At 46.2% G+C, this 18,489-nt stretch overlaps 1 pseudogene; it reads right to left on the minus strand.

The window, feature by feature from the left end:
- Window positions 1-283: 283 nt before the first annotated feature.
- On the minus strand, window positions 284-18,258 carry LOC147092458 (ecto-ADP-ribosyltransferase 5-like; annotated as a pseudogene).
- Between the last annotated feature and the right edge of the window lie 231 nt (window positions 18,259-18,489).

Raw genomic sequence — 18,489 nt, forward strand, 5'->3', positions numbered from 1 at the left:
ATGTCCTATCAATTATCAAGCATGTCTTATCAATTACCAAGCGCGTATTATCAATTATCAAGCGTGTATTATCAATAATCAAGCATGTATTATCAATTATCAAGCGCGTATTGTCAATTATCAAGCCTGTCCTATCAATTACCAAGTGTGTCTTATCAATTACCTAGCATGTATTGGCAATTATCAAGCGTGCACTATCAATTATTAGACGTGTATTAACAATTATCAAGCATGCGTTATCAAGTGTAAGCAACCATTGCGGGTTAGCAAAGATATTTCTGAGATGTTACACTGAAGATGATCTCAGCCCTGAATGCATCGACAGCGTTTGGGACACTTCCCCTTTCCCCTTTTTACTTCAAGTGCACCGTTGCGGGTTTGCACGGTCACTGTGGAGCCCTGGCACTGTCTCACTGCCAGGGTAATTTTGACCCAGCTCTTGCTGCCGTTCTTTTCCCACATTGGCGCGCTTTTGACCTTAAAAACCTCAACCGGCGGGATGAGAACCTCTTCCTCATCAGGGAAGTATGAGAATTCACTGATAGGAACCCCGAACCTGGTCTTTATTGCAAAAAGCGTGTTTTCACTTGACATTTCTTTCAGGAATCCTATCGCCTCGGACTGATCCAGAGAGGATGAAGCGAATTGTCCCAGTCTGACTTTCTCTCCCTTCGTTGCATTGAATAGCATCTGAGCTCCCCTATAGGTGACCTGCTTCTTTCCCTTTATCTTACACAGGGCAACGGAGAGGAAGTAATGGAAGCTTTTGAAGTGCAACTTCTCTTGATAGATGGTGACATTCACGCCGTACTCCCTGGTTGCTGCGTTAAACTTCCGGTACAATGGGGACTCCTGGCTGTAAGCACGAATTGCTATCACGTGCTCCCTTCTCAAACCACGCGGGATGTTAGGGAATTGCCCCAAACTTTCATTTGCCGCATCCCAAACATCGAGGAAGTCTTCTCTCTCAGCCAATTCCTTTCTGATGTAAAAAAATCGCCGCCTCGTCGGCTGCCTGGGGCTGAGTGAAGATGTAAGCGGCAGAGTTCTTCACCATGTCCAATTTGATGATTTTGTCTCCAGATTTAAAAGCTAGAATGCTCTCACCTGTGAGAGAAAGCGTTTTTTGTGTTTATTCATACACAGCGAAGGCACTGCAGCAAGTCACCAAGCTACCTTCCATAGCCTCACAGGCTGTACCACCGAGAAGGACAAAACCAGCACTATCAGGGAAAGCCACACACCATTCCAACTTGGAATAATATCGTCGCTTTTTCAGCGTGGCTGGCCTGATACTCCCTCTAAAACACCCTCCGACAGACCTCAGCAGCGCAAAGTGTGGCTGCAGTTCCAGGAGAAAAACCAACATCACCTGCTCAGGGCGATTATGGGTATGACTCAGAAAACAATGGGCTCAATCTTCCAACGTGCTGCCATGGTTTATATTTGCCGTAGGGAATCAGCAGTACTGATTTAGGAAACGCCTGATATTAACTTCCATGGATTTGGAAATCAGGCGGTGTCCTGGTCAATAATTACCACTCAACCAAAATCGCTAAAACAGATTATCTGATCATTATCACGAAGCTGTTTTTGGGAGCTTGCTGTGAACAAGTTGGTTACCGTATTTCCTACAATATTGACGACACTTCAGTCGTACTTTGTTGGCTGCAAAGCGCTTTGGGGCGTAATGAGATCATGAACGGCGCTATTCAAATGCAAGTTTCTTCTTTTCTAACCAGTTTCACGCCCGGGAGGCATAGAAACATAAAAACATAGAAACATAGAAGATAGGAGCAGGCGTAGGCCATTCGGCCCCTCGAGCCTGCTCCGCCATTCAATGAGATCATGGCTGATCATCCAAATTCAGTACCCTGTCCCTGCCTTCTCCCCATATCCCTTGATCCCATTAGCCTTAAGAAATATATCTAAATCTTCTTGCATATATTTAATGAATTGGCCTCTACTGCCTTCTGTGGTAGAGAATTCCACAGGTTCACCACTCTCTGGGTGAAGAAATACCTCCTCATCCCTGTCGAGGCGAGTTGAAGTACTCGAGATTCAGGAATCGACGGGCTGAAAGGCCTCGTCCGGTTAAAAGTATAACAAACCCGATGTGCTGAATGGCCTACCATCCATAATAAAAGAAGGCGAGAAGGGCTGAATGATCTCCTCCTGTTCTTAATGAATAATGCTAGAGGGGGTGAATTGCCTACTCCTGTTCCTAATGTAACAGGCTTGAGGGGCCGAATGATCTACACCTGTTCCTAATGTAATAAGTTCGAAGGGCTGAATGGCCTCCTCCTGTTCCTAATGAAACAGGCTTAAGGGGGTGAATGGCCTACTCCTGTTCCTAATGTAATATGCTGAATGGGCTGAATGGCCTTCTCATGTTCCTACTAAAGCAGGCACGAGGGTCAGAATGGCCTCATGTTCCGAATGAACAATGTTCAAGGGGTTCAGTGACCTCCTCTTGTTCCTAAAGCAAAAGGCTCAAGGGTCTGAATGGCCTACTCCTGTTCCTAATGTAATAGGCTCGAAGGGCTGAATGGCCGAATCCTGTTCGTATGTGACATGCTTGATGGGGCTGAACGGTCTATTCCTGTTGCTAACATAACAGGCTCGAGGGGATGAATGCCTTCCTCCTGTTCCGAATGTAACAGGCACGAGGAGATGAACGGCCTCCTCTTGTTCTGCTTATAACAGACCCGAGGAGCTGAATGGCCTACTCCTGTTCCTAGGTGACATGCTTGAGTGGGCTGAATGGCCTACTCTACTACTAAAATAATAGGCTGGATGGGCTGAATGGCCTCCTGATGTTCATGTGTGACGTGCTCGAGGGGGCAGAATGGTCTACTCTTGTTCATAAGAACACTAGGACATAAGAAATAGGAGCAGGAGCAGGCCATTTGGCCCTTTGAGCCTGCTCTGCCAGTCAATGAGATCATGGCTGATCTTTTGCCTCAACTCCATTCACCGGCCCTATCGCCATAACCCTTGATGCACTTACTAGTCAGAAACCTATCGACTTCTGTTCTGAATATACCCAATGACTGAGCCTCCACAGCCCTCTGGGGTAGAGAATTCAAAAGATTCACCACCTTCTGTGTGAAGAAATTTCTTCTCATCTCAGTCCTGAATGGCCTACCTTTATCCCAACGTTGTGGCCCCTGCTTCTAGACTCACCAACCAAGGGAAACATTCACCCAGCATCCACCCTATCAAGCCCTGTAATAATTTTGTATGCTTCCATGTTCCTAATGTAACAGGCTCGACTGGATGAATGGCCTCCTCCTGTTCTATGCTACAAGCTCGATGGGACTGAATGGCCTCATCGTGGGTATCATGCGCGAAGAAACTGAACGGTCTCCTGTTCATTATATAACAGGCTGGAGGAGCAGAATGGCCTCCTCTTGTTCTTAATGTAAGAGGCTCGATGAGCTGAATGCTTACTCCTGTTCCTATCTGAAATGCTTGATGGACTGAAAGGCTTTCTCCTGGCCCCAGTGAAAAAGACTTGAGGGGCTGAATGGCCAGAATGGCCAACTCCTGTTCCTAATGTCGCATGGTTGAGGGACTGAATGTCCTGCTTCTGTTCCATGCAATAGGCTCAAGGGGCTGAATGGACTCCTGCTGACTAATGTAATAGGCTTGAGGGGCATTTTGGCCTTCTCCTGTTCCTGATGAAAAATGATCGATGGGCTGAGTGACCTGCTCCTTTTCCAAATGTAACAGGCGCGATGGACAGAATGACCTACTCCTGATGCTAATGAAAAAGACTCGAGTGGCTTAATAGCGTCTTCCTGTTCCTAATGTAACAGGCTCCACCAGGTCAAGGGGCTCAAATTATGCCTATGCAACAGGTTTGCGTGGCTGAATGGCCTCCACCTGTTACGAATGTAACAGGCATGGGGAGCTGAATGTCCGCCTCCTGTTCCTAATGTAACAGGCACGGTGGGCTGAATGGCCTCATCCTGTTCTTAAAAAACAGATTCGATGGGCTGAATCGTCTACTTCATTTGCTAATGTAAAAGGCTCGTGGGCCGAAAAGGTATCCTCCCGTTCGTAATCGAACAGGCTCGAAGGGATGAATGGCCTCTTGCTGCTCCAAATGAAATTTAAAAAAAGGGGCTGAATGGCCTCCTCCATTCCTAAGGTAATATAAACATAGAATATAGGGGCAGGAGTAGGCCATTCGGCCCCTCGAGCCGGCTCCGCCATTTAATGAGGTCATGGCTGATCATCCAAATTCACTGCCCTGTCCCTGCTTTCTCCCCATATCCCTTGATTCCCTTTAGATTTAAGAAATATATCTAACTCCTTCTTGGATATATTTAATGAATTGGCCTCTGTGGTAGAGGATTCCACAGGTTCACCGCTCTCTGGGTGAAGAAATTCCTCCTAATCTCTATCAAAATGGCTTACCAAAATGGTTATCCTTAGACTGTGACCCCTGGTTCTGGGCTCCCCCGCCATCAGGAACATCCTTCCTGCATCTAGTCTGTCTAGTCCAGTTAGAATTTTATAAGTTTCAATGAGATCCCCTCTCATTCTTCTAAAATCTAGCGAATATAAGCATAATCTACCAAATCTCCCTTCATACATCATTCCTGCCATCCCAGGTATCAGTCTGGTGACTCTTTGCATCACTTCCTCCATGGCAAGAACATCCTTCCTCTGATAAGGCGACCGAAACTGAACACGATACTCTTGGTGTTGTCTCACCAAGGCCCTGTACAACTGCAGCAAGACATCCTTGCTCCTGTACTTGAATCCTCTCGCTATGAAGGCCAACATACCATTTGCCTTCTTAACTGCCTGCTGCACCTGCATGCTGACCTTCAGCGATTGGTGCACAAGGACACTCAGTTCTCGTTGCACTTTGCCTTCGCCCAAACTATTGCCGTTCAGATAATAATCCGCCTTCCAGTTTTTTGCCACCAAAGTGGATAACCTCACATTTATCCACATTATACTGCATCTGCCATGCATCTGCCCAATCACCCAACCTGTCCAAATCATACTGGATTTTCTCAGCATCCTCCTCACAGCACCCATGCGCACCCAGCTTTGTGTCATCTGCAAACTTGGAGATATTACATCTAGTTCCCTCGTCTAGATCATTAATATATATTGTGCATAGCTGGGGTCCTAGCACCGATCCCTGCGGTACCCCACTAGTCACTGCCTGCCACTTGGGAAAAGACCCGTTTATTCCAACTCTTTGCTCGATGGTGCAGAATGGCCTTCTCCCGTTCCTAATGTAACAGGAACGAGGGGAACGAATGGCCTCCTGTGACTAGGTAACAGGATCTAAACGCAGAAAGATCTCCTACTCTTTCTATGTAAAATGCTCGAGGGTGCTGAATTGCCTCCTCCTGTTCCAAATGAAACAGGCTCGAGCAACTGAACGGCTTCCTCCTTTTCGATGTGACAGGTTCGACTGGCTGAATGGCCTCCCCTGTTCTTAATGTAGCAGGCTCGATGGGCTGAATGCCTACTCCTGTATCTATTTGAAGTACTCGATGGAATGAAAATCTTATTCCTGTTCCTAATGAAAAAGCCTCGAGGGGGCCAATGGCCTCCTCCTTTTCCTAATGTAATAGGCTCGTGGTACTGATTGGCCTCCACCTGTTCATAATGTAACTGGCAGTAAATGGCCGACTCGTGGTCCTGTGTAACAAACTCGAGGGGCTGAATGGTTTCCTCCTGTTCCTAATGTAACAGGCTCGAGGGGCGAAATGGCCTGCTCCTTTTCCTAACGTGCAGGCTCGTTAGTTTGAATAGCCTCCTCCCTTCTATATTGCAGACTCGATGGGCTGAATGGCCTCCGCATCTCATTAATAATAATAGGCTCGCTGGACTGAATGGCCTAAAACTTTGGCTAATGTACAATGCTCGAGGGGCTGAATGGCGTCCTACTCTTCAACAACAGCAGCAACAACTTGTAATTATGTAACACCTTTAACGTAGTAAAACTTCCCAAGGTGCTGCACTTTATTTCAAGACAAATAATGTGACAGCTATCCACGTTACGATAAATTAGTGCAGATGACCAAAAGTTTGGTTAAAGAGGTAGGTTTTAAGCAGCGTCTTCAAGGGGGAAAGAGAGGTAGCAAGGCAGATTTTTAGACAGGGAATTCCAGAGCTTAGGGCATAGGCAACAGACGACTTCCTCCATAATGTAACAAGCTGAAGGGGCAGAATGACCTCCTCCAGTTCTAATGTAATATGTTCGAATGGATCAAGGTGATCCTCCTCTTCCTGTGTACCTGGCGGGATGGGCTGAATGTCCTCCTGCTGTTCCTTATGTAACTGATCGAGGGTCTGAATGGCCTCCTCCTGTTTTAAATGTAACAGGCACGATGAGCTGAATGCCTACTCCTGTTACTACGTGAAATGCTCGATAGACTGAAAGGCCAAATCCTGCCCCTAGTGATTAAGGTTAGAGGGATTGAATGGCCTTCTCCTTTTCCTAATGTAACAGACTTGAGGGGCTGAACGGCCTCCAACTGTTCCGAATGTAACAATCTCGATGGGCTGAATGGACAAACTATGTTCTTACGTAACAGGATCGAGGGGCTGAATGGACAACTCCTGTACTTATGCAACAGGATCGAGTGGCTGAATGGAGTCCTTCCCTTCCCAATGTAACAGACACGAGGAGCTGAATGTTCTCCTCCCGTTCCTAATGTAACAGGCACGAGGGGCGAAATGGCCTTCTCCTGTTTCTGATGTTATAGGCTCGACCGGCTGAAACGCCTTTCCCGTTATATGTAGCAAGTTCGAGGGGCTGAATGGCCTCCTCATTTAAATATAATAGGCTCGAGGGGCTGAAGGGCCTCCTCCTGTTTAAAGTAACTGCGCGATGGACTTCATGGAATTCTCCTTATCCTATGTGAAGTGCTCGATTGGCCAAAATGGCCTCCTTCTTTTCCAAATATAACAGGCTCGCAGAGCTGAATGGAGCTGAAGTTTGGTCATCATGTTCCTGTGGAACAGGTTCGAGCATCTGACTGGCCTCCTCCTGTTCCTAATGTAACAGGCTCGAGGAGCTGAATGGCCTCTTCCTGTTCCTAATGTAACAGGCGCAACCGGGTCAAAGGGCTCCCCTTTATCCTGTGGAACAGGTTCACACAATTGACTAGCCTGCTCCTGTTCCTAATGTAACAAGATCAAAGGCCTGATTGGCCTCCTTCTGCTCTTAATGTAACAGGCTCGATGAGCTGCATGCCTACTCCTGTTCCCATGTAAAATGCTCAATGAATTGAAAGGCTTACTCCTGCCCCTAGTGATAAAGCTCGAGGGGCTGAAAGGCCTTCCTCCTGTTCTGAATGAAACAGGCATGAGGAGCTGAATGTTCTCTTCCCGTTACTGAAGTAACAGGCCACGAGGGGCGAAATCAGATCAGCCATGATCTTATAGAATGGCGGAGCAGGCTCAAGAGACCGTATGTCCTTCTCCTGCTCCTATTTCTTATGTTCATATGAAATGGCCTACCGCTGTTCCTAATGTAATTGGTTGGTTGTGGTGATTGGGCACCTCCTGTTCTATGTACCAGACTCGAGGAGCTGATTGGCCTTCTGTTCTTAAAGTATTAGGCCTGCGGGGCTGAATGGCCTCCTCCTGTTCCTAATGTAAAATGTTCAAGGGCTGAATGGCCTACACCTGTTCCTAAAGAATCAAGATCAATGGGCAGAATGGTCTCCTCCTGCTCTAATGTAATAGGCTCGAGTGGATCAAGGGCCTCCTCCTGTTCCAGTGGAACAGAATCGAGGGGCTGAATGGCCTGCTTCTGTTCCTTTAGTTACAAGTTCGTAGCGCTGAAAGGCCTCCACCTATTCATTATGTAACAGACTCGCGGTGCTGAAAGGCTTACTCCTCTAAGTTATGCACAGGCTCTAGAGGCCAAATGGCCTCATCGTGTATAAAGTAACAGGCTCAATGAACTGAATGGCCTACTCCTTTTCCTATTTGAAGTGCTCAAGGCGGCAGAATGGTGTACTCCTGTTCCTTATGTAACACGATCGAGGGTCTGAATGGCATCCTCCTGTTCTTAATGTAACAGGCACGAGGGGCTGAATGCCTACTCCTGTTCCTACGTGAAATGCTTGATAGACTGAAATGCCAAATCCTGCCCCTAGTGATTAAGGTTCGAGGCTTTGAATGGCCTCCTCCTTTTCCTAATGTAACAGACACGACGGGCGAAATGGCCTTCTTTTGTTCCTAATGTTATAGGCTCGATGGGCTGAAACGCCTCCCCCGTTCTATGTAGCAAGTTTGAGGGGCTGAATGGCCTCCTCATCTTAATATAATAGGCTCGAGGGGCTGAATGGCCTGTTCCTGCTCCGGTGTAACAGACTCGAGTGGATAAATAGCCTACTCCTGCTACTAATGTGAATTTCACGAAGGGTTGAATGGTCTGCTGCTGTTGCTTCCGTTACAGATTCGAGGGGCTGAGAGGCGTCCACCTATTCTTTAAGTAACAGGCTCGAGTTGCTGAATCGCTTTCGCCTATTAGTCTGTAACAGGCTCTGGAGGCCAAATTGCCTCCTCCTGCTTTAAAGTAACAGGCTCGCTGGACTGCATGAGATTCTCCTTATCCTATGTGAAGTGCTCATTTGGCCATAATGGCCTGCTCCAGTTCCTAATGTAACAGGCTCGCAGAGCTGAACGGAGCTGAAGTTAGGTCCTGCTGTTCCTGTGAAACAGGTTGGAGCATCTGACTGGCCTTCTCCTGTTCCTAATGTTACAGGCTCGAAGGACTGATTGGCCTCCTTCTGCTCTTAATGTAACTGCCTCGGCTGTCTGAATGGCCTCCTCCTGTTCTTAATGTAACAGGCTCGATGAGCTGAATGCCTACTCCTGTTCCCATGTAAAATGCTCGATGGAATGAAAGGCTTAGTCCTGCCCCTAGTGATAAAGCTCGAGTGGGCAGAATGGCCTCCTACTGCTCCGATTCAAACAGGCATGAGGAGCTGTATGTTCGCTTCCCATTCCTAATGTAACAGGCACGAGGGGCGAAACCATATCAGCCATGATCATATGGAATGGCGAAGCAGGCTCGCCGGGCAAAATTGCCTACTCCTGCTGCTAATTCTTATGTTCTTATGAAATAGGCTACTGCTGTTCCTAATGTAATGGGTTTGTTGTACTGACTGGCCTCCTCCGGGTACATAGGAACATAAGAAATAGGAGCAGGAGTAGGCCAATCGGCCCCTCCAGCCTGCTCCGCCATTCAAAAAGTTCATGGCTCATCTGGTCCTAACCGCCAATCCACTATCACAGAAGCATCTCCTGAATCTAACAGAATTAGACACACAAAATAGGAGCAGGATCAGGCTACACGGCGCCTGGGCCCGCTCCGCTACCCACAGGGCCATGACCGATCCGAACCTAGACTCATGTCCAAATTCCTGCCCGCTCCCCGTAACCCTTAATTCCCTTTACTTCTAGGAAACTGTCTATTTCTGTTTTAAATTTATGTAATGATGTAGCTTCTACAGCGTTTTGGGGCAGCATATTCCATGCACCTACCACCCTCTGAGTGAAGTAGTTCCTCCTCATCTCAGTTTTGAAAGAGCAGCCCCTGATTCTAAGACTATGCCCCCTAGTTCTAGTTTCACCCATCATTGGAACATCTTCCCCGCATCCACCCGATCCAACCCCTTCACAATCTTATATGTTTCAATAAGATCGCCTCTCATTCTTCTGAACTCCAATGAGTAGAGTCCCAATCTACTCAACCTCTCCTGATATGTTCATCCCCTCATCCCCGGGATTAACCGAGTGAACCTTCTTTGTACTGACTCGAGAGCAAGTATGTCCTTTCTTAAGAATGGACACCAAAACTGTACGCAGTATTCCAGGTGCGGTCTCACCAATACCTTGTACAACTGAAGCAATACCTCCCTATTTTTATATTCTATCCCCCTAGCAATGAAAACCAACACTCCATTGGCCTTCTTAATCACTTGCTGCAGCTGCATACTAACCTTTTGAGTTTCGTGCACCAGGGCACCCAGATCCCTTTGTACTTCAGTACTTTCCAGTTTCTTGCCATTAAGATAATAACTTGCTCTACGATTTTTCCTGCCAAAGTGCATAACCTCACACTTTCCAGTATTGTATTCCATCTGCCAAATCTCTGCCCACTTACTTAGCCTGTCTATGTCCCCTTGCAGGTTTTTTATGTCCTCCTCACTCACTACTTTCCCTCCCATCTTAGTATCATCTGCAAACTTTGATATGTTACACTCGGTCCCCTCCTCCAAATCGTTAATATAGATTGTAAAGAGTTGGGGACCCAGCACTGACCCCTGCGGACCACCACTAGTTACTGATTGCCAGTCTGAGAATGAACCATTTATCCCAACTCTCTGCCTTCTGTTAGATAGCCAATCCTCTATCCATGCCAGAATATTACCCCCAATCCCGTGATTTTTTATCTTAAGCAATAATCTTTTGTGTGGCACCTTATCAAATGCTTTTTGGAATCTAAATACACTACGTCCACTGGTTCCCCTTTATCCACCCTATATGTTACTTCCTCAAAGAACTCCAGCAAATTTGTCAAACATGACTTCCCCTTCATAAAACCATGCTGACTTTGTCCTATTAAATTATGATTATCCAAATGTCCTGTTACTGTCTCCTTAATAATGGACTCCATCATTTTACCTACCACAGATGTTAGGCTAACCGGTCCATAATTTCCAGCCTTCTGTCTACTGCCCTTTTTAAATAAGGGTGTTACTTTAGCAGTTTTCCAGTCTGCCGGGACCTTTGCTGAGTCCAGGGAGTTTTGAAAAATTATTACCAATGCATCCACAATTCCTACCGTCACTTCCCTCAAGGCGCTAGGATGTAAGCCTTCAGGTCCAGATGATTTATCCGCCTTGAGTCCCATTATTTTACCGAGTACCAGTTCCTTAGTGCTTTTGATCATGTTTAGCTCCTCCCCCCCTTTAGCCCCCTGTTTGTCCAGTGTTGGGATATTCTTAGTGTCTTCTACTGTAAAGACTGATATAAAATATTCATTCAGTGTTTTTGCCATCTACATATTTCCCACCATTAATTTCCCGGTCTCATCCTCTAAGGGACCAACATTTACTTTAGCCACCCTTTTTCTTTTTATATAACTATAAAAACTCTTACTCTCTGTTTTTATATTTTTTGCTAATTTACTTTCATAATCTATCTTCCCTTTCTTAATCAATCTTTTTGTTATTTTTTGCTGTCTTTTAAAGTTTCCCCAATCCTCTATCCTCCCACTAGATTTGGCTACCTTATATGCCCTTGTTTTTAGTCGAATATTATCCTTAATTTCTTTACTTAGCCATGGATGGCTGTCTTTTCTTTTACATCCTTTTCTTCTCAGTGGAATATATTCTTTTTGGAAGTTGTAAAATAACTCCTTAAATGTACACCACTGATTATGTATCGTCTTAACCTTTAATCTATTTTCCCAATCCACTCTACTCAATTCCACTCTCATACCTTCATAATCTCCTTTATTCAAGCTTAGCACGCTTCTTTGAGATCCAACCTTCTCACCCTCTAATTGAATATCGTTCTATGTAACAGACTCGAGGAGCTGATTGGCCTCCAGTACGTAATGTATTAGGCTCGCGGGACTGAATGCCCTCCTCCTGTTACTAACATAAAATGTTCAAGGGGCTGAATGGCCTACACCTGTTCCTAATGAATCAAAATCAAGGGGCAGAATGGCCCACTCCTGTTCTAATGTAATAGGCTCGAGTGGATCAAGGGCCTCCTCCTGTTCCAGTGGAACAGAATCGAGGGGCTGAATGGCCTGCTCCTGTTCCTTTAGTTGCAACTTCGAAGGGCTGAAAGGCCTCCACCTATTCTTTATGTAACAGACTCGCAGTGCTGAATGACTTACTCCGATTAGTTATGCAACAGGTTCTAGATGAAAAACGGCCTCATCATGTTTTAAAGTAACATGCTCGATGGACTGAATGGCCTACTCCTTTTCCTATGTGAAGCGCCCAAAGCAGCAGAATGGCCTCCTCTTCATTCTTTATGTAACATGATCGAGGGTCTGAATGGCATCCTCCTGTTCTTATTGTAACAGGCTCGATGAGCTGAATGCCTACTCCTGTTCCCATGTGAAATGCTCAATGGACTGAAAGTCTTACTCCTGTCCCTAGTAAGAAAGTCTCGAGAGGCTGAATAGCCTCCTGCTGTTCCTAATGAAACAGGCAGGAGGGGCGAAATCAGGTCTGCCATGATCTTATGGAATGCCGGAGGCGGCTCATGCGGTGAAATAGCTTATATCTTCTGTTCTTCAGTTCTTATGAAATGGCATACTGCTGTTCCTAATGTAATGGATTCGATGGGATGAATGGCCTCCACCTGTTCCTAACGTAAAATGCTCAAGGGGCAGAATGGCTTCCTGTTTTAATGTAAAGGGCTCAAGTGGATAAAGGTGCTCCTCCTGTTCCAATGGAACAGAATCGAGGGGTGGAATGGCCTGCTTCTGTTCCTTAAGTTACATGTTCGAAGGGCTGAAAGGTCTCCACCTATTCTTTATGTAACAGACTGGCGGTGCTGAATGGCTTATTCCTATTAGTTCTGCAACAGTCTCTAGAGGCCAAATGGCCTCATCGTTTATTAGAGTAACAGGCTCGATGGACTGAATGGCCTCCACCTGTTCCTAATGTAACGGTCTCGATGGGCTGAATGGCCAACTCCTATACCTGTGTAACAGGATTGAGGGGCTGTATGGCTTCTTTCTATTCCTAATGTAAAAGGCACGAGGAGTTGAATGGTCTCCTCCATTCCTAATGTAACAGGCACGATGGGCGCAATGGCCTGCTCCTCTTCCTAATGGTATAGGCTCGATGGGGTGAATTGCCTCCCCCATACTAGGTAGTAGTTTAGAGGGGCTGAATGGCCTCCTCTTCATAAAGTAATAAGCTCGCGGGGCTTTATAGCCTCTTCCTGTTCCTCTGCAATAGACTCGAGGAGTTAAATAACCTACTCCTGTTACTAACGTGATATCCTCGAAGGGCTGAATGTCCTGCTCCTGTTGGTCAAGTAAGGGGCTCGAGGTACTGAATGGCTTACTCCTATTAGGTATGTAACAGGCTCTGGAGGCCAAATGGTGTTCTGCTTTTTTATGTAACAGGCTCGATGGACTGAATGGCCTTCTCTTTTTCCTATGTGAAGTGCACGAGGGGTCATAATCTCCTCCTGCTGTTCCTAATGTAACAGGCTCGAAGAGATTAATGGAGCTGAATTGGATCCTCTTGTTCCTGTGAAACAGGTTCGAGCATCTGACTGGCCTTTTCCGTTCCTAATGTACCAAGATCGAACAGTTGAATAGCCTTCTCCTGTTCCTAATGTAACAGGCTCGAGTAGATCAAGGGGATCCTCCTGTTCCTGTGAAACAGGTTCAAGCAGCTGGCTGGCTTCCTCCTGGCCTAATGTAACAAGATCGAAGGGTGGAATGGCCTCCTCCTGCTCTTAATGTAACTACCTCGATGAGCTGAATGTCTACTCCTGTTCCCATCTGAAATGCTCGATGGACTGAATGGCTTACTCCTGTCACTAGTGATAAAGGCTCGAGGGGCTGAATGGCCTCCTCCTGTTCCTAATGAACCAGGAGTGAGGAGCTGAATGTTCTCTTCCCGTTCCTAATGTAAGAGGAACGAGGGCCGGAATCAAATCAGCCATGATCTTATTGAATGGCGGAGCAGGCTTGAGGGGTGAGAAGACCTGCTCCCCTTCCTATTTCTTATGTTCTCATGTTCTAATGAAATGGCCTACTTCTGTTCCTAATGCAATGGGTTCGATGTGATGAATGCCCTCCTCCTGTTCTATGCAATAGACTCGAGGAGCTGATTGGCCTCCTGTTCTCAATGTAATATACTCGAGGGGTTGAATGGCTTCCTTCTGTTGCTAATGTAACAGGCATGTGGAGCTGCATGTTCATCTACCGTTCCTAATATAACAGGCATGAGGGGTGAAATGACCTATCCCTGTTCCTAATTTTATCGGCTCAATGGGCTGAATGACCTCCCCGTCTTTTTAGAAGTTTCGAGGGTCTGAATGGCCACGTCATCTTAATGTAGTCGGCTCGAGCGGCTGAATGGCCTCTGCCTGTTCTGGTGTAACAGACTCGAGGGGTTGAACAGCCTACTCCTGTTTCTAATGTGATATTCCCAAAGGGCTGAATGGTCTGTCCCTGTTGGTTAAGCTACAGGATCGAGGGGCTGACGGGCCTCCACCTATTCTTTAAGCAACAGGCTCGAGGTGCTGAATGGCTTAAATCTATTGGGTGTGTAACAGGCTCTAGAGGCCAAATGTCCTCCTCCTGCTTTAAAGCAACAGGCTCGATGGACTGAAAGGCCTTCTCCTTTTCCCATGTGAAGTTCTTGAGGGGCAATAATTGTCTCCTCCTGTTCCTATTGTAATATGCTGGAAGAGCTGAATAGCCTCCTCCTATTCCTAATGTAACAGGCTCGAGTAGATCAAGGGGATCCTCCGGTTCCTGTGAAACAGATTCGAGCAGCTGACTAGCCGCCTCCTGTTCCTAATGTATCAAGATCGAAGGGATGAATGGCCTCCTCCTGTTCTTAATGTAACAGGCTTGATGAGCTGAATGCCTATTCCTATTCCCATGTGAAATGCTCGATAGAATGAATGTTTTACTCCTGTCCCTAGTGATAAAGGCTCGAGGACCTGAATGGCCTCTTCCTGTTCCTAATGAACCAGACATGAGGAGCTGAATGTTCTCTTCCCGTTCCTAATGTAACAGACACGAGGGGCGAAATCATATCAGCCATGATCTTATTGAATGGTGGAGCAGACTCGAGGGGCCGAATGGCCTACTCCTGCTCCTATTTCTTATTTTCTTTTGTTCTTATGAAAGGGCCTACTGCTGTTCATAATGCAATGGGATAGATGCGATGAATGGCCTCCTCCTGTTCTATGTAACACATCTCGAGGTGCTGATTGGCCTCCTGCTGTTAATGTAAAAGGCTCGACGGGCTGAATGGCCTCCTCCTGTTCCTAACGTAAAATGCTCAAGGGGCTGAATGGCCTACACCTGTTCCTAATGAAAGAAACTCAAGAGACAGAATGGCCTCCTCCTTTTCTAATGTAATAGGCTCGAGTATATCAATGGCCTCCTCCTGTTCCAGTGGAACAGAATCGAGAGAATGAGTAGACTACTCCTTTTCCTAATGTAACAGACACAAGAGGCTGAATGGTCTCTTCTTGTTCTTTATGTAACAGGCTCGAACGGCTAAGTGGCCTTCTCCTGTTCCTAATGTAACAGGCTCGATTAGCTGAATAGCCTGCTTCTCTTCCTATGTAACAGGATCCACGGGACTGAAATGCCTACTCCTTTTCCGAATGTAACAGGCTTGAGGGGCAGAATGGCCTCCTCCTGTTCCTATGTAACAGGCTCCAGGGACAGAATGGCCTCATCCTGTTCTATATAAAAGGTTGACTGGCTAATGTCCTACTCCTGTTTCTTTGTGACATGTTCGAGGGGTTGAATGGTCTACTAATCTTCCTCTTGTAACAGGCTCGATGAGCTGAATGTCCAACTCGCGTTGCTGATTAAACTGGCTCTTGGGGCTGAATGGCGTCCTCCTGTTCCTTATGTAACAGGCCCTAGGGGCAGGGTGGCCTCCTCCTGTGCTTTATGTAACAAGCTCATGAGGCTGAATGGCGTCCTCCTGTTCCTAGGTAACAGGATCGAGGAGCTGAATGGCCTACTCCTGGTCCTAATTTAAAAGGATCGAAGGGCGTTATGGCCTCCACGTGTTCCGGTGGAACAGTCTCGAGGGGCTTAATGGCCTGCTCCTGTTCCTATGCAACAGGATCCGTGTAGCTGAATGATCTACTCTTGTTGCTAATGTAACCAGCTTGAGGGGCTGAATTGCCTCCTCCTATTCCTTATCTAAAATGCTCGAGGAGCTGAACGACCTCCAACTATTCATTATGTAACGGGATCGAGTGGATAAAAGGCCTGCTTCTGTTCCTATGTAACAGAATCCACGGGGCTGAATGGCACACTCCTGTTCCGAATGTAACAGGCTTGAGGGGCTGAACCACCTCCAACTGTTCTTTATGTAACAGGATCGAGGGGCTGAAAGGCCTCTTGCTGTTCCTTATGTAACAGCCACGAGGAGCTGAACGTCCTCCTCCTGTTCCTTATGTAACAAACTCGAGGAGCTGAATGACCTCCTCCTATACTATGAAATAGGCACGAGGGGCTGAATGGCCTATTCCTGTACTTAATATAAGAGGCTCTATGGGCCGAATGTCCTCCTCCTGTTCCTGATTGAACTGGCTCGAAGGACTGAATGAACTCCTCTTTTTCCTATATATCAGGCTCAAGGGGCTGAATAGCATATTCCTGTAAATGTAACAGCCTCGAGGGGCTGAATGGTCTCCTGCCCCTAATCTAACAGGCTCGAGTGGCTGAATGGCTTCATCCTGTTACTAATGAAACAGGTTCGACGGGGTGAATGGCCTAACCCTGTTCCTTTTTTAAACGGCTCAAGGGGCTGAATGGCCTCCTCCTGTTCCTTATGCAACAGGCTCGAGGGGCTGAATGGCCTCCTCCTATTCCTAATATAATAGGCTGGAGGGGCTTAATGCCCCCATCCAGTAATTAATGTAACAGGCTCAAGGGCCTGACTGGTCTCCTCCTATTGCTAATGTAACAGCCACGAGGAGCTGAATAACCTCCTCCTGTTTCTAATGTAACAGGCACCAGACAATGAATGACCTCATCCTGTTCTAAGCAACTGGCTCGAGGGGCTGAATGGTCGACTCCCATTCCTGTGTAATAAGCTCGAGGGAACTGAATGGCCTCCTGTCCCTAATGTAACAGGCTGAAAGGGTTGAATGGCCTCTTCCTGTTCCTAATGTAACCGGCTGAATAGGCTGAATGACCTCCTCCGGTTCCAATGTTCGCACTACACATTAACGTGCGAAGTACATCTCTACATTCTATTTCCTTCTGCAGCTGGAGACGTGAATTACATTTGGAAAATTGGGTACATTACGAGGCAACTTTCCTTTCAGTCCAAAATGCAGACTGAAAATACTTACTTTCCAAACCCAAAGAGAGAAGCACGATGTAAACCACAAGCTGCATTGTTTCCTTATTCTGGTAACTCCAATCGAGATCACACAGACCGATTGGGCCCTTCGGGTTCCAGTCTGTTGTTTTCACTGTGGGATTAGTCGGTCGTCTCAACACAGGAGTCCTGGTGTTCAAAGCGACTCAACGATCCTGAAACAATTTAAACATGAAAATGCCACATGCCCAGGGCTTGAGATAGAATCATAGAATGATACAGCACAGAAGGAGTCTATTCGCCCCCATCGTGTCTGTACTGGCATTTTGAAAGAGCTTTCCAATTAGTTCCACTCCCCCATAGCAACTGCAAGATCTTCCTTTACATGTTTTATCCAATTCCATTTTGAAAGTTAATATTGAGTCTGCTTCTACCACCCTTTCAGGCAGTGCATTCAGATCACAACAACTCGATGCGTAAAGATACTTTTTCCTCAAGTCGCCTCTGATTCTTTTGCCAATTGCTTTAATTCTGTGTCCTCTGGTTACTGACCGTTCTGCCGCTGGAAACAGTTTCCACTCATTTACTTTACCGAAATATTTCAAGATTGTAAACACCTCTCTCAAATCTGCCCTTAACGTGCTTTGCTCTAAGGAGAACATCACCATTTTCTCTATTTTCTAAACCTAACTGAAGTCTTTGATTCCTAAATCTCCTCTGCAACCTCTCTGAGGCCTCGACATCCTTCCTAAAATGTGGAGCCCAGATTTGGATACAATCCCCCAGCTGGGGCCAACCAGTGTTTTATAAATGTTCAGCATAACATGATTGTTTTTGTACTACTATACTTCTATTAATGAAGCCAAGGATCCAGTATGCCTCATCGGTTGTCCTGTCACATTCAAAGACTTGTGTATGTGCAGCCCCAAGTTTCTCTTTTCCTGCACCCCCTTTAAAATTGTACCGTTTAGTTAATTTTGCCTCTGCTAATTCTTTCTACTAAAATGCATCACTTCACACTTCGCTGGGTCACTCAGAAGCAGCACACTGGATTTAATACTTGCAAGATAACGTTTGGTTTTTTTTCCAAACACATACCAACTGTAAACGTAATTACTCTATTAATGTACGTTTCTCTTTGTGGTGTTGGTTTCATGTTTAGCAGATATCTGTTTATCGTAAGGATGGTCATTTTCCCAGTATGTTTCGTCAGATAAGAATCATACAGTTCACAGGCCAGCAGTCGCAGCATTGCTGGTCGGTTGTGATAAGCATGTGGAGGCCGGTGTCACAAGTAACAGCTCGTACTTCCTGAGCCTAAAGCACAAAATAACTTACCGGATATCTGTTGACTGTGGTGAGCTTTGCAAAGAGTTCAATGCTTTCTAAAATAGAGAAAACATATTAAAGAATATTTATTGGA

This window comes from Somniosus microcephalus, unplaced genomic scaffold (genome assembly GCF_052327205.1).
Source record: "Somniosus microcephalus isolate GS21.2 unplaced genomic scaffold, FLI_Smic_1.0 unresolved_chr2, whole genome shotgun sequence".
Lineage (NCBI taxonomy): Eukaryota > Metazoa > Chordata > Chondrichthyes > Squaliformes > Somniosidae > Somniosus > Somniosus microcephalus.